This window comes from Saimiri boliviensis, chromosome 6 (genome assembly GCF_048565385.1).
Source record: "Saimiri boliviensis isolate mSaiBol1 chromosome 6, mSaiBol1.pri, whole genome shotgun sequence".
NCBI lineage: Eukaryota > Metazoa > Chordata > Mammalia > Primates > Cebidae > Saimiri > Saimiri boliviensis.
Genome location: NC_133454.1, coordinates 48,799,068 through 48,811,426, shown reverse-complemented (window position 1 = coordinate 48,811,426; position 12,359 = coordinate 48,799,068). Strand labels below are relative to the sequence as shown.

General features: G+C 42.8%; 1 protein-coding gene and 1 long non-coding RNA gene across 20 annotated transcripts in view; both read right to left on the bottom strand.

The window, feature by feature from the left end:
- The window catches only part of NCAM1 (neural cell adhesion molecule 1), a 341,199-nt gene that overhangs the window by 138,047 nt on the left and 190,793 nt on the right, over positions 1-12,359 (bottom strand). The gene's annotated exons all lie outside the window — the stretch shown is intronic.
- LOC141584833 (uncharacterized) overlaps positions 1-12,359 on the bottom strand; it is a 95,675-nt gene that overhangs the window by 44,516 nt on the left and 38,800 nt on the right. The window lies entirely within an intron of this gene.

Below are 12,359 nucleotides of genomic sequence, written 5' to 3'. Positions count from 1 at the left end.
CTTTTTGTTGTGATGTGAAACAGATGAAGGAATTTCATTGCAACAGAACACAGCAGCACATCACCAGGTTGGAGAGCAAAACAAAAATGAAGAGAAAACAGAAAACAGTTAGATTACGTCCTTGGAAAGAAGGACAGAGTGTGCTCCTAATAACATCTATCACAAGAAGAACACAGCAATAACAAAACGTAGAGATATTTTTATATGCAGCGACACACTTCATAAGAGACACCTCTCTTGCCATCATAATTAGAAACCTATAGCTGCTGGCACAAAGAACAAAGAGAAGGCTCTTTAGCGTCTACCCAAGGACTTCCCTCCTGAGCTTGTCTTTTCTTAGCTGTGGATTCTGTTACTACAAACACACAGGACATAATTCCTCCCTCAACAATGCAGGAAACTAGCAGGGTCGCCTAGGCACAGATTCGTCTTCTTGTCCGAGCCTGAGAAGAGAGTTCCACTCTCTCAACAAACAGCCATTGCACGGGTGCCAACATTTCCATATTCTCCAACATTTCTGAGATATGGCTTCTAAAACAGACAGTATACATGGCCCTGTGGAAGAGGTCTCTGCTGTGGGAAGTTGGTGACCATTCTCCAGTCCCAGTAGGGGTAGGACAGACCTCTATGGGGTGGGTCAGGCTGACTGTCTCTCCTATTGCTGTAATAGCTGTGCTACCTCAAACACTAAGCAGGGGAAATGGACAGTGTTCACCGGGGAACTGCAATGTCCCCCAGCAGTTCCTAAATGTGTGCTCAATCTCTCTCTCCCCTCTCTCTCTCTCTCAAGCGCGTGCGTGTGCGCGCGCACACACACACACACACACACACACACGCTTCCTAATACATGCCTGACCCCAAACTCATCTGAACCCTCCTTAAAGCTGTGCGGCTGAGCCCAGGAGCTGGGAGTTGTGTTGAATGCCATATTGGGGAGAAAATACAGTAGAGAAACCCTGAAGGGAGAGAAGGCAAAGCCCTCTATCCCTCGAAGATTAAGGAACACATTATCTAGAGCTGAGGCAGGACTGAACAGATGTGAATTGAAGGAACCTGTCCTTTTTTTCATCTTTTTCTAGTTAAAGAAGCAAATTTGCAGAGCCTGGCTCAAAATTTAGGTCAGAGTCTCCTGGGAGAACTATCTTTCCACACATATTTTATAGATATTATTTCAGTGCCTGTTATTAGCCGTCTGAGATGAGTCTGCACAGAATATGCTAACAACTCAGTTGACCTTTGACCTCTGGTCAAGAGCAAGGGGCAATGAAGGGCCTCACCGAACCCCAGCATGGGGTTCCGGCAAGCTGAAACAGTGTCCACACAGAGGACTGCAAAGTCATTGGAGGACGAAGAGGATGTGCATTTCTTTACTCACTAAAAAGCATCCTCTGTCCCCCTCTTCCTCTGAACAGAAACCAAGCATGGAAGACACACAGCTCTCTGTCAGGGCAAAAGAAGTGGCTGACCTAGCTCCAAATGGACTTCAAGTTCTTGGTTATGGCAGAGATGGCTAACTCTTCTTTAAACCTACTTCCCTTTACCCATGGGCATCCAGTTAGACTTCATTTCCTAGTCTCCCTACAAGTATGCCATAACCATGTGGTTGGGTCTGGCCAGTGGATTGTGGGTGGAAATTATTTGTGCCACTTTTGTGACTGGCCCCTAAAACCACCTGCTCGATCTTCCACTCATCTCTCCTTCCCTATCAGCTGCCTGGTTGGGGACGTCTGGGGTTAGACAGCAGAGCTTTGACATCCCGGGCCTCTGAATGGCTGTGTGGAGCACAGCCTGTCCCTCCCAGCTATGGGAGTTTCTGAGCATGAGACATTAACACCTGCCGTTCTGAGCCACTGAGGTCTGAGTCTTCACCTGCTACGATGACCTCACTTATATGCCGTTTGGGAGGGTGGCACACTGCCAGGTTTAGTTTTCATTAGATACTTCTGCGTGCTTCCAACACATCCCTCCTTTTCTTTTAAGCTCTTCTGAATGTCTTTTGTTCCTTACAAGCAATGAATCCCTGGGTAAAATGGGCTTGGAGAAAATGTCCTGGATGCCCAGTGAGGAGTCACGGTGGACTGTCTTGTGGGGTGGGGCAGGTGGTTTTGTGTCCTCCCTCACACAGCGCAGAGGGCAGAAAGCATCAAGAGAAAGGCTCCTGACAGGCCCTGACAGGGCTCACTGCTAATTACATCAACTAGCTTGTTTGCCTCTTCTACAGCCTACCTCGAAAAAAGACAAATAGGCTTCAATTAAATTTAGAAAGAACATAACAAAGAATTTCCTGACAGCAGCTGGAATATGTTGGACCAGACCATAATCTCTGAAGATCTTCAGAGCTAAATATGAATAGAGAGGCAACGGTCCCCTTTGGTTTAGGTCAAGCTATTACTGACCATCTGTCCTGTGACTTTCAGGCTAAGGAAGCAAACTCTTCCAGAAGAGGAATAGAAAAGAAAAGGCCTCTAGTAGTTTTCCTCATAGTCCAACCTGCGCTCCAAGGAGACAGTTACCATGAACAGCTCAGCAAAGGAGTGCACCAATGCCACCATTCCACCTTGGGAAGAATATCCTAAGTATCACACCCCCCCCCATCACCCACTTGATATAGGCTTATAAGTTGGCCACACACAAGGTCACACTTACCTTTTGCTGATGGAGAGGGGTATAAATGGATTTAATACACAGGAAGGGAGCATCTGCAATGTGTACTACACTAGAATCAGTGTCGGAGAAGACAGGACTTTATGATTTATTATTCCTGTCTTCACGTTGCTTACAAACTACTAACAGAAGCGGGACACAGCATGACAGATTAAGTAAAATAACAATACAAACGATGTCACAAAGGTACCTACAGCCCAATCATTGGGCAAAATTCAGCCTATTATTTGTATCCAAAGTGTTTTTAAACCCATCTAATTTGCCAACACCACTGTTCCTTGGCACTCCCAATCCCAGTTGCCCTGCTTCATTCATTTTCCCATTAGTATACGTCACTTTGTATCATGCTATTTAATTGACTCATTGAATGTATTTACTAAGCTTAGTGAAGGCAGGGATTTTCTCCGTCTGTTACTGTTGTGTCCCAGTGTCTTGCACAGTGCTAGGCACATAGAAGATGCATAATAAATATCCGCCAAGCAAAAGAAAACCATGACAAGATTCTAAAACCAGAAATTAATTTTTTAAAAAAAGTAATTCCATGCTCCTAAAAATAGTGTTTGCAGACACTCTGCCAACAATAGCTAGAGCCTGCTCGCCAAGGTGAATATTGGATGAGGCTTCAAATTTATAAGAATCTCTAGTGTCAAACACAAGACACGGATATTTGGAAGACGTAGTGGGCAAAGCCTGTCTTCCACGTGGTCATCTTCTTATTTGAATTAAGGGTATAACCAAGAAGACGGCCCTTAGACATCCACGTGTCCATCCAGAGGGCCATAAGTGCTGTTAAAAAAACATGATAATCACATTAAAAAAGGGAAAACCTGTGTGTCCTACATGAAATGTGTGTACTAACACAGCAAAACCTAAAGCTACCAGAGCATTCTGCTAAATTGCTGGCCTATTTACTCAACTAGCAAGGGGCTGAAAAGAACCTCGAGGGCAGGATGAATTGAGGCTGTTCACCCTTGCCACTGAACATACATCTTCTTTATTCAGGGCGTTCACAATACTGTGCGGTCTCATAAGGAATCTTGAAATCCACATTCCTGCCTCTCTCCTAGCAATCTTGGTGCCAGTGTATTCATTTTACATTTTGGGTCTCCTATGGCATGAGTGGGGAAAGGTCAGTTCTAAGGAGCTTTTCCAGTATAACGCCATACTTAATCCGTGGATGAAATAAACAGGACTTGGTCTTCCCTACCAGGTTCATTCCTGTGTTCATCTCACAGTTGTGACTGAGCAGGCATTTCAGAGAGCAAACGATGGATGCTCATATGTCTTGGCCACTGTCACTGGCATAAAAAATACAGATCCTTGTCTATACAGTCCCCAGGAAACACACCCAAAAGCAGTCTTATGACAGTGAAGACAAAGCCAGCAGAGATGTACAGCTCCAGCTCCACATGCACAGAAAATGATGCAGAAACCGATCTGCCAGAACAACAGTTTAATCTTCAAAAGCAGAAGTTGGCCCTAAGATATCAAGATAATAAGAGATTTTTTTGAAAATATCTTCATTTTTCAGGCCCAAGGAGTTCTCTTAGAGAAATGAAAGGCCCCATGTGAAATTCAGAGAATTGGCCTTACAGTTCTCCAATCCAGAAGTGAAAGGAGAAAGCTGTTATTCCATGATGGTTCTTCCCAGAGTTCATCTATCAGGCTTTGTCCAGTGAGAAGACAAAAAGCCTCCCTTAAACTGTATAGCTCCCAGATAAAATAAATATGGGTTTAATGCTTCTGTTTTCTTTTTTGCTCTGTATAATCTCCCCCAAGGCTTAATTTATAACATATTGTGTATGTGCATCTCTGTGTATGTGCGAAAGCATGTGTGTGCCTGCAATGCACACACACATACACACACACCCCACAACTTAAAGTATTTCAGTTACTCTCCAATTGCCAGTCATAAATGTCAATAATTCCAGCTGTCCCCAGTGACAAACACAGCCTGTACCCCCACGCCCATTCCCACATGGCAGCTTCTCCTCCCTGTCTCTCCACTCATTCCTTCCTCTTTGGAGTCCAGGTTGATCCTGCTAAAAAGAGTCTCCAATAAAACAGGAAATACAAGGCCTATTTTCCAACTTATAAGCCCAGGCACAGAGGTGTGAGGAAGTCATCCCCAAGAATAAAGAGGACTAATGGAGGGAGCAGAGGAAAAGGACATTGCTGTAGGAAGGGATAAAAGCTGAGTTCGTTGTCATCACTGTTACTGTGAAGTATATCCCCTTGTTCATGACTTTTTTTCTTATACAAATGTCTCTCTCACTAGACTGTGCACATGGAGGGGAGGGGCCATTTACCACTGACTCTTGTATCCAAACCTCCTGGAGAAGTGTATGTGCAGGAGACTTTCTAATACCTGAGTGCACTGATTAATAAGTCACAGAGTACTTTTATCTCCCTTTCACAGAACAGAGCCCTGAAGATATGAGGTTGCAAGCCTAGGCTCACTGAGCTAGTAAGTGACACACCAGAGATGCAAAGCTAGGTCTGCTGCCTGTGATGCATGCAAGACTCGAGCAGTGAAGAGCTACTGAGTAAATGGGCAATGCTGTGAGTATCAGATGCTGTTGGAAAGAAAGTGTGGTTGCCGAAAGTGTCTGGGGTGAATGGTGCACAGAATAAGTAATAAAACAGACACCAGCCAAGGAAAAATATAAGACCAGGCCAAGACTGTAGACAGAGGGACCACACTGTTGGTCCCAGTAGTCTGGTGAGTATCCCACAGGGAGTATTTGGTCAAAATAATGGCTCAGCCATGCCCCATGTGATAAGCAGCCACCACCCTCCTGAAATCCCTTGTGCCCAGTCCTTTATGGGACAGGTGCCCAGCACAAAGGTGAGGCTACTTCATATCTAAGGGCAAATATGTTCTAAGTCCCACATACTCAACATACAACTGACCTGCTGAAAGGCAGCCCATCTTTCAGTTGAGAACCACAGGACTATTTCTCTCTCTGGTAGGAAGGAATGCTGCTGAGCAGCTGCCTGATTTCTGTTACTGGGCACTAATCACTTAAGCTTTTCATTGTTATAATTCATTTTTCTTTCAGTGGAGATTGAATTACCATGTTTCAATGCCTTGCAACTCTTAACACCAATTTTTAAAAATTTCTATCATCTTATCACTACTTAACCATCACCAATTTTGCTAAAAGCAATGGGGGTTTAAAAACACTATCCCTAAAAGATAGTTCTTGCCTTAAAAGGTGTTGCATTTATACTTCCATTATAATCTTCATTCCTTTCTTTTTACAGGAGCAATTAGACCAGTAACAGTAGGATGCAAGCTTTATTTTAAATGGCTTCTGGAAGAAAAGAGACAAAAGCATTGGTAACTCCAGAAACAGTTTTCTGTGCACAGTCTTGTAGCTCCCTATGGCAGACAGGAGTGGACATGGAGGTTTTGCAGAGCTCTGATAAGCTCTTGTTTATTTCAAATTCCATTTATTATTTTACGGCAGTGTCTGTCCAGAATAATTACCTGAAAAGCTTTTGTAAAAATGCTTTCTAAACCCCACTCCTGGAGGTCTCTGGGGTAGAGCCCTGGAATGTGTATTTAACAAGCTCCCAAATGAGTCTATTATAGAATTAAGCTTGGGAATCACAATTTTAATACACAAGAGGTAATGGAATAGGGATAATATGTTGTTCAGAAAACGAGCAAACATTACTATATTCTCTGAATTCAACATTGGAAGAAATATATAGGCTGTCACTGTGGTAGACAAGAAAGAGACACAGAAATCCAACAGGAGGGCGGACTTATCAGAGAAAGTTTAAACCTGGCCATGTCCCTTGCACGAAGATCTGTCTGGTTGGTCTGAAATAAACCAAGCACTGTTAGGAGGTGTGGTGGATATTCTGGGATAAATGGGCACTATGGCAATTCTGCCTAAGCCTGACCTGTAACGTGTATGAGGTTTTCCACTGTGACTCTGCTTATTCTCTGTGTTGTGGGCAAATTTGCATTGTGTTTGCAGTGGGGGTTGGGGACTTGAGTGGATTCCTATTGAAAAGCAACAATGTTGTTTTTTATGAGAACTGTTCATGTAAAAGCATTTCAAAACTGCTTAAGAACGTCAAGGAGACAAGAGAAGCTCGATAATTTGTCAATTGCATCCACTGAGAATACAATTATGCGAAAATGAACTGTAATGATATAATAGACCTTTTTGTGTTACTTAAAGACTAAGCAATAAGAGAGCAGGGTGATAAGCATAGGAAACACATCTGAATCTGTTTCATGAGCATATGCAGTAGGCCCACCCTGGGATGGAGGCAGCATGGAGAACTCTGTGCCTTGGGTTCAACTCCTGACTCTACCACTCGGATGAGTTGTTTTGATCTTGAGCAAGCTTTAATCGCCCACTGAGCCCAATCCTCTCAGAGTGGTGCAAAGACCAGGGCTGGTATTGGAAAGCACATAGCACAGGCCCTGCCACATGGGAGGCACTGAAAAAATGGCAGCTATTTACTGTTTTTATTTTATTATTGTATATTATTATTATTACTTGCTATTGTTGTTAAGGGTAGGGAAGGATTTTATTATTACTATTATTATTATTTTTTGAGACAGGGTATCGTGCAGACTGAAATGCCGTGGCACGATCTTAGCTCCCTGCAACCTTCATCTCCCAGGCTCAAGGGATTCTCCCATCTCAGCCTCTCAAGTAGATGGGACTTCAGGTTAATTTTTGTACTTTTTTGGTAGAGATGGGGTTTCACCACGTTGGTTAGGCTGGTCTTGAACTCCTGATCTCAAGTGATCTGCCCAACTCAGCCTCCCAAAGTGCTAGAATTACAGGTGTGAGTCCCCATACCCAGCCAGGTGTTATTATTTGTTGTTGTTGTTGTTCTTGTTTTTAAGAGTAGGAAAGGAAAGACTCAAAAGATTCAGGATCAAATTTTGCAGTGTGGGACAAAAGCCAGCTGGACAGATCCCACTGATAATGACCTCAATTAATATTTAATTCCAAAGGGAGGCCTGGAGCCTTTGAAAGTCTGCCCTCATGTCCAACCTGGTAACCTGGCATCCTGCACTCTGCCCAGCAGACTCCGAGTAGACTACCCACCTTTGGCTGACTCAAACAGTGGTCTCTAGATTCACATAGTATAAGCCACTGCTGCCGAATGATTCTGTCTGCTCAAAGCCAATATCGTGTAAAGGGCTACTCTTGGATCAACCCAAGACACAATCTCTGCTACAGTTTTGATATAATCAAAACATAATGAATAAATGTTAATCCAACTTAATCCTTTTCATTAATAAATATAATTGAGGTTTCTATTGACTTATTTACAACCATTTTTCCACTTTCTCATAAATGAAATACACTGTCATTTTTCTGGAGGAAATGGCGTCAGGAATTAGAATTTCTAAGATACTGATGCAATCTCTATAGAGAAAATGTGGTCATTCCTTAATAGGTGTAACACAGGAAACCACCTTGTCTGGAACGTTTAGAGAACTTAGAGAAAGGCAGCTTTGTCAGACTCTCAACACTGAACTAACTGCTTACTGAGCAAAGCCATCCATTCAGCAAAACAGTATCAAAGTTACTACCAACTGTGCTTCAGACATATGAGGGCTGCATCCTATATTGCTCTAATCATATTACTTGAGATTTTATAAGTTGTCTGATTAGAAGGCTGATCTAATTAGAGAACTAATAGAAATGACAAACATTACATATGCTCATATATTGCTACACCTTTTCCAATTATATTGGAGGTACCACCAGTGTGATAGCTAATGGTAGACATTCAGGCCTTTTATGACAGAAGGCCTCAAGCAATCTGCACACATTTTTATGACACACATTAAATATGCATTCAATGTACTGCTGAGAAATTTAGCAGAAGTGGCTATTCATACTCTTTTGCAAGATCCAGAGTAACACAGCTGTCAGTAAATGTGTCTTATACTGACTTTAATGCTGTAGTGAAATCCAAATGAACACACACAAGAAAAATGGGAATTCTTTTTTTCTTAAAGTTCAAAGTATTATACATTATTGTTCTGGTATCTTTTGATAAGTTATAATCCAAGGAAAGCACCTCAAAAATAGTTATCATCCATCAGGAGCTATGCTGAAGAATGAAATACACCTCAGTTTCCCAAGTGCAATGAACTGCAAGACTAAAAGCAAAGAATATTAAAATATCTTGTGACTCTGCAATGTACCGTCAGAAGAACACACAACAGCCACTTTACTGTACAGAGAGAGACTTAGCTATGGTGCTGTCAGCCCCTGCTTGGCTGAATTTAAAGGATTCAGAAAAGAGAGGTGGAGATCCTTTTCTTTTACTGTGCAGCAGAGTCCTGAGTAGGACTTGTTCTGTTGCCCTATATTGGTGACCAAGGAAGCAAAGCTAAGGTCAAAGAGACGGGCTAGTGCGCTGCAGTCTACAGAGTACTAATGATTGAGAAGAGACACCTCTCGAAAAGCTTAGGGAGATGGTAGAATAGTCCTGCTACACCACACTCCCCACTTGCCCCTCCTTCTTCCTTCCTAGTCTAGAGAAGACAAAGAAGACAGCAGGTGGAATTAGCTTGGGGTCTTCTGCCTAGTGAGAGTAGCTACAGCGTTTCCTTCTTCTTTCCCTGGCATTATTATCCTCTCTTTCACCTAAAGCAAGAGAAAGGTGACTACCTAAGAGAATTACTTTGGAAGAGCCAGCATGAAGGAGAACCCAGCATCCTGGTTCCCAGCTGGATGATTGCAGGGTCAGCTGCCTTACTGATCGGCCCTGAGCCCCCCACCACCCTGAGGAGGCAAAAAGTAAATTGGAAAGAAATGGTAGAGCAAGGAGGGTGGTCAGAAACCATCTAGCAGAGGCCAGGATGAGCAAACTTCCCAAGGACCACTGGGCCTACATCCCCTTGCTAGGGTCGTATCCAAGGGGTCAGCCTGCAGGTCAAGGGAGCTCGGGAAGGAAAGGCTGTAGGCTGCACCACCAGGGGTGGAGCTAAGGGGTGGCTTGATAAAGCCAGGTTGACATTATATCTTCTACATTCAGGAACCACAAGATGGGGAGTCCCCTGAAGGGACTCTAAACAACCCTCCCTTGGGTACCACAGAGGCCAGTATTTGGATGCCTCCCAACTGGCGGGCACCCACCACCAGTTAGGAATATCAGAGAAGCAGGCACACCTCCAGAGAGAGGATGGCAGCCATGGCCAATGGTGTGAGAGACACCTATCTCCTCCCCACCTTAAAATACAGGAAGGAAAGGAGAATGAGAAGGACAGGGTAAGAGAGTCCAGAGCTAAATCAAATTCCTTTCCCCTTCTCAGCAAAAGAAGGGGAGGAATATGGAAAGAGTAAGCACCCTCATCCCCCCTCCAAGCTTTTATTTTGTTTTTTAAATTGATACATTAATGTTTGTACATATTTATAGGGTACACGGGATATGTTGATACATACACATAATATGTAATGATCAAATCAGGGTGTTTAGATTATCCATTACCAGGAACATTTATCATTTCTTTGTGTTAGGAATATTTCAGATCTTCTATTTTGAAATATATAATATATTGTTGCTAACTGTTATCACCCTATTGTGCCATGCAAAACTAAGATTTATTTCTTCTACCTAACTGTATTTTGTATCCATTAGCCAACCTATTCTTCTCTTCCTCCTTCCTCTACCCACACACACCCTTCCCTGCTTCTGGTAAGCATCATGCTACTCCCTACCTCCCTGAGATCAGCTTTTTTTTAGCTCAGACATATGAGTGAGACTATATAATATTTGTTTTTCTGTGCCTGGCTTACTTCACTTATCAGAATGATCTCCAGGTCCACCCAAGTCCTTTTAAATCTAAAGAAGACAAATGCTGGAGGGAACAGAAAAGATGAGATTTACAAAGAAGATGAGAATGGTGCTTTAAACTAGTCAACCCTTAGTTACTTTCTAATTAATCAAAACAACTGAGGTTCCACCAAAGATGTTCAATTTAATAAATCTTTTTTGAGGATCCACCATGTGTCAGTCACTATTTTAGGCACTTGAGTGACAATGACACTAATGAATGAAACAAAGATCCCAGCCTTCCTGTTACTCATGGGGAAGAGAGATTTAACACAGTGCAGTTAATAAAGTGAGTGGAGAAAAATAAAACCACTGAACTTTTACCAGGTTCAGACTAGTTGATAAACCAGTTTCAATAGCTTCCAAAGATTGAACAATTCCTTTGCTGAAAGTTTTGCTCTCGTGAAAACACAGAGTTCTGCAAAAAGACCTAGAGATTGAAGAGGAGGAGATGGGATCTGAAGGCAAGCTGATGACACCAGGCAACAGTTGTGGGCTTAGAGAGATGTGTAAGGGCACTTGGAATCAGCTGAAATAGACTAGCTTACCCGCTGTCTGCCTCCACAGTGTTCGCTTTCTTCACTGATTCCATCCAAGCCAAGCCTTATCTCCTCAGGATAATAAAATCAACCTGAGACAGGAATCAACGCAAAGCATGGTCACAGCAGCACTGTGGACCAGATAAGAATTTAAGATCTGCTCTACATTTGCCAATGAAAGCACTACCATGTTTTCTAAATAGTTGCTTGTAGAGAAAAAGACAATACAGTAAATAGGTTCAAATTTATAGACAACTCAAAAATCTTTAGATAAGTACCTGAAGCTACCTCTTTCCTTTCATCTTCCTTTATTTTGCCTCCATTCCTAGTTTCCGATTTGATTCTCCTTTCCTGAAGAAGGATTTTTGCCTCCTGAGAGATTGGGAAGGCGGGAGAATCTTGAAACTCATGAAGCCTGACCAAGATGGGGATCATGTCGGGGATGATGATGACTCCAAAGTCCACAGTAAATTCTACTCCTGTCTCCTTTTTGAGGTGGATTGTTGTTATTCTTCTCAAAAGCCCCTTTCTGTAGTACAGTAACTCTTTTTCTTGTAAGATTGGTGTTGTTGGCCAGGCACAGTGGCTCACATCTGTAATCTTAACAGTTTAGAAGGCTGAGGCAGGGTGATAGCCTGAGGTCAGCCTGAAAAACATGGCAAAATCTTGTCTCTACCAAAAATACAAAAATTAGCTGGGCATGGTGGCACACACCTGTAGTCCTAGCTACTTGGGAGGCTGAGGCAGGAGAATCACTTGAACCTGGGAGGTGGAGGTTGCAGTAAGCCGAGATCACATTACTGTACTCCAGCCAGGGTGACAGAATGACACTGTGTCTCAAAACAAAAACAAACAAAAAATGGCCCTTTAACATGCTGAACCAAAGAGGCCACCCCTTTAATCCTTTGTCTCTCCCAAAGCTCAGGATAACACTGTCCTCTGAAGTTTCCTTACCTACACAGAAACTGGACCCCTAAAGACACAATTTCCTTCAATCCCTTCCTTGAAATTTCATTTACCAGGAAAGATGACAACTCATCACAGAGGAAGAGACTGAAAATTAAACATCACACCTAGAGCCTAGATAGTCATCCCAAACTATTCTCTATTCTCAGGTTCCATTCAATTCCCAAACAGCATCATGTACAAACCATTGTTTGGTCATTAGGCTCATTCATTTACAGCCCTGGCTGCCCTTCTTCCCTCTCCCCAGTGGAGAGGACATTTAAGGGATTTAAATAACAACTGTCTGGCCCTTTCTTTGGAGTTTTCATGTTTTGTATGATTGCTGTGCATATGTGTACATGCAACTCATTTGTTATGCTT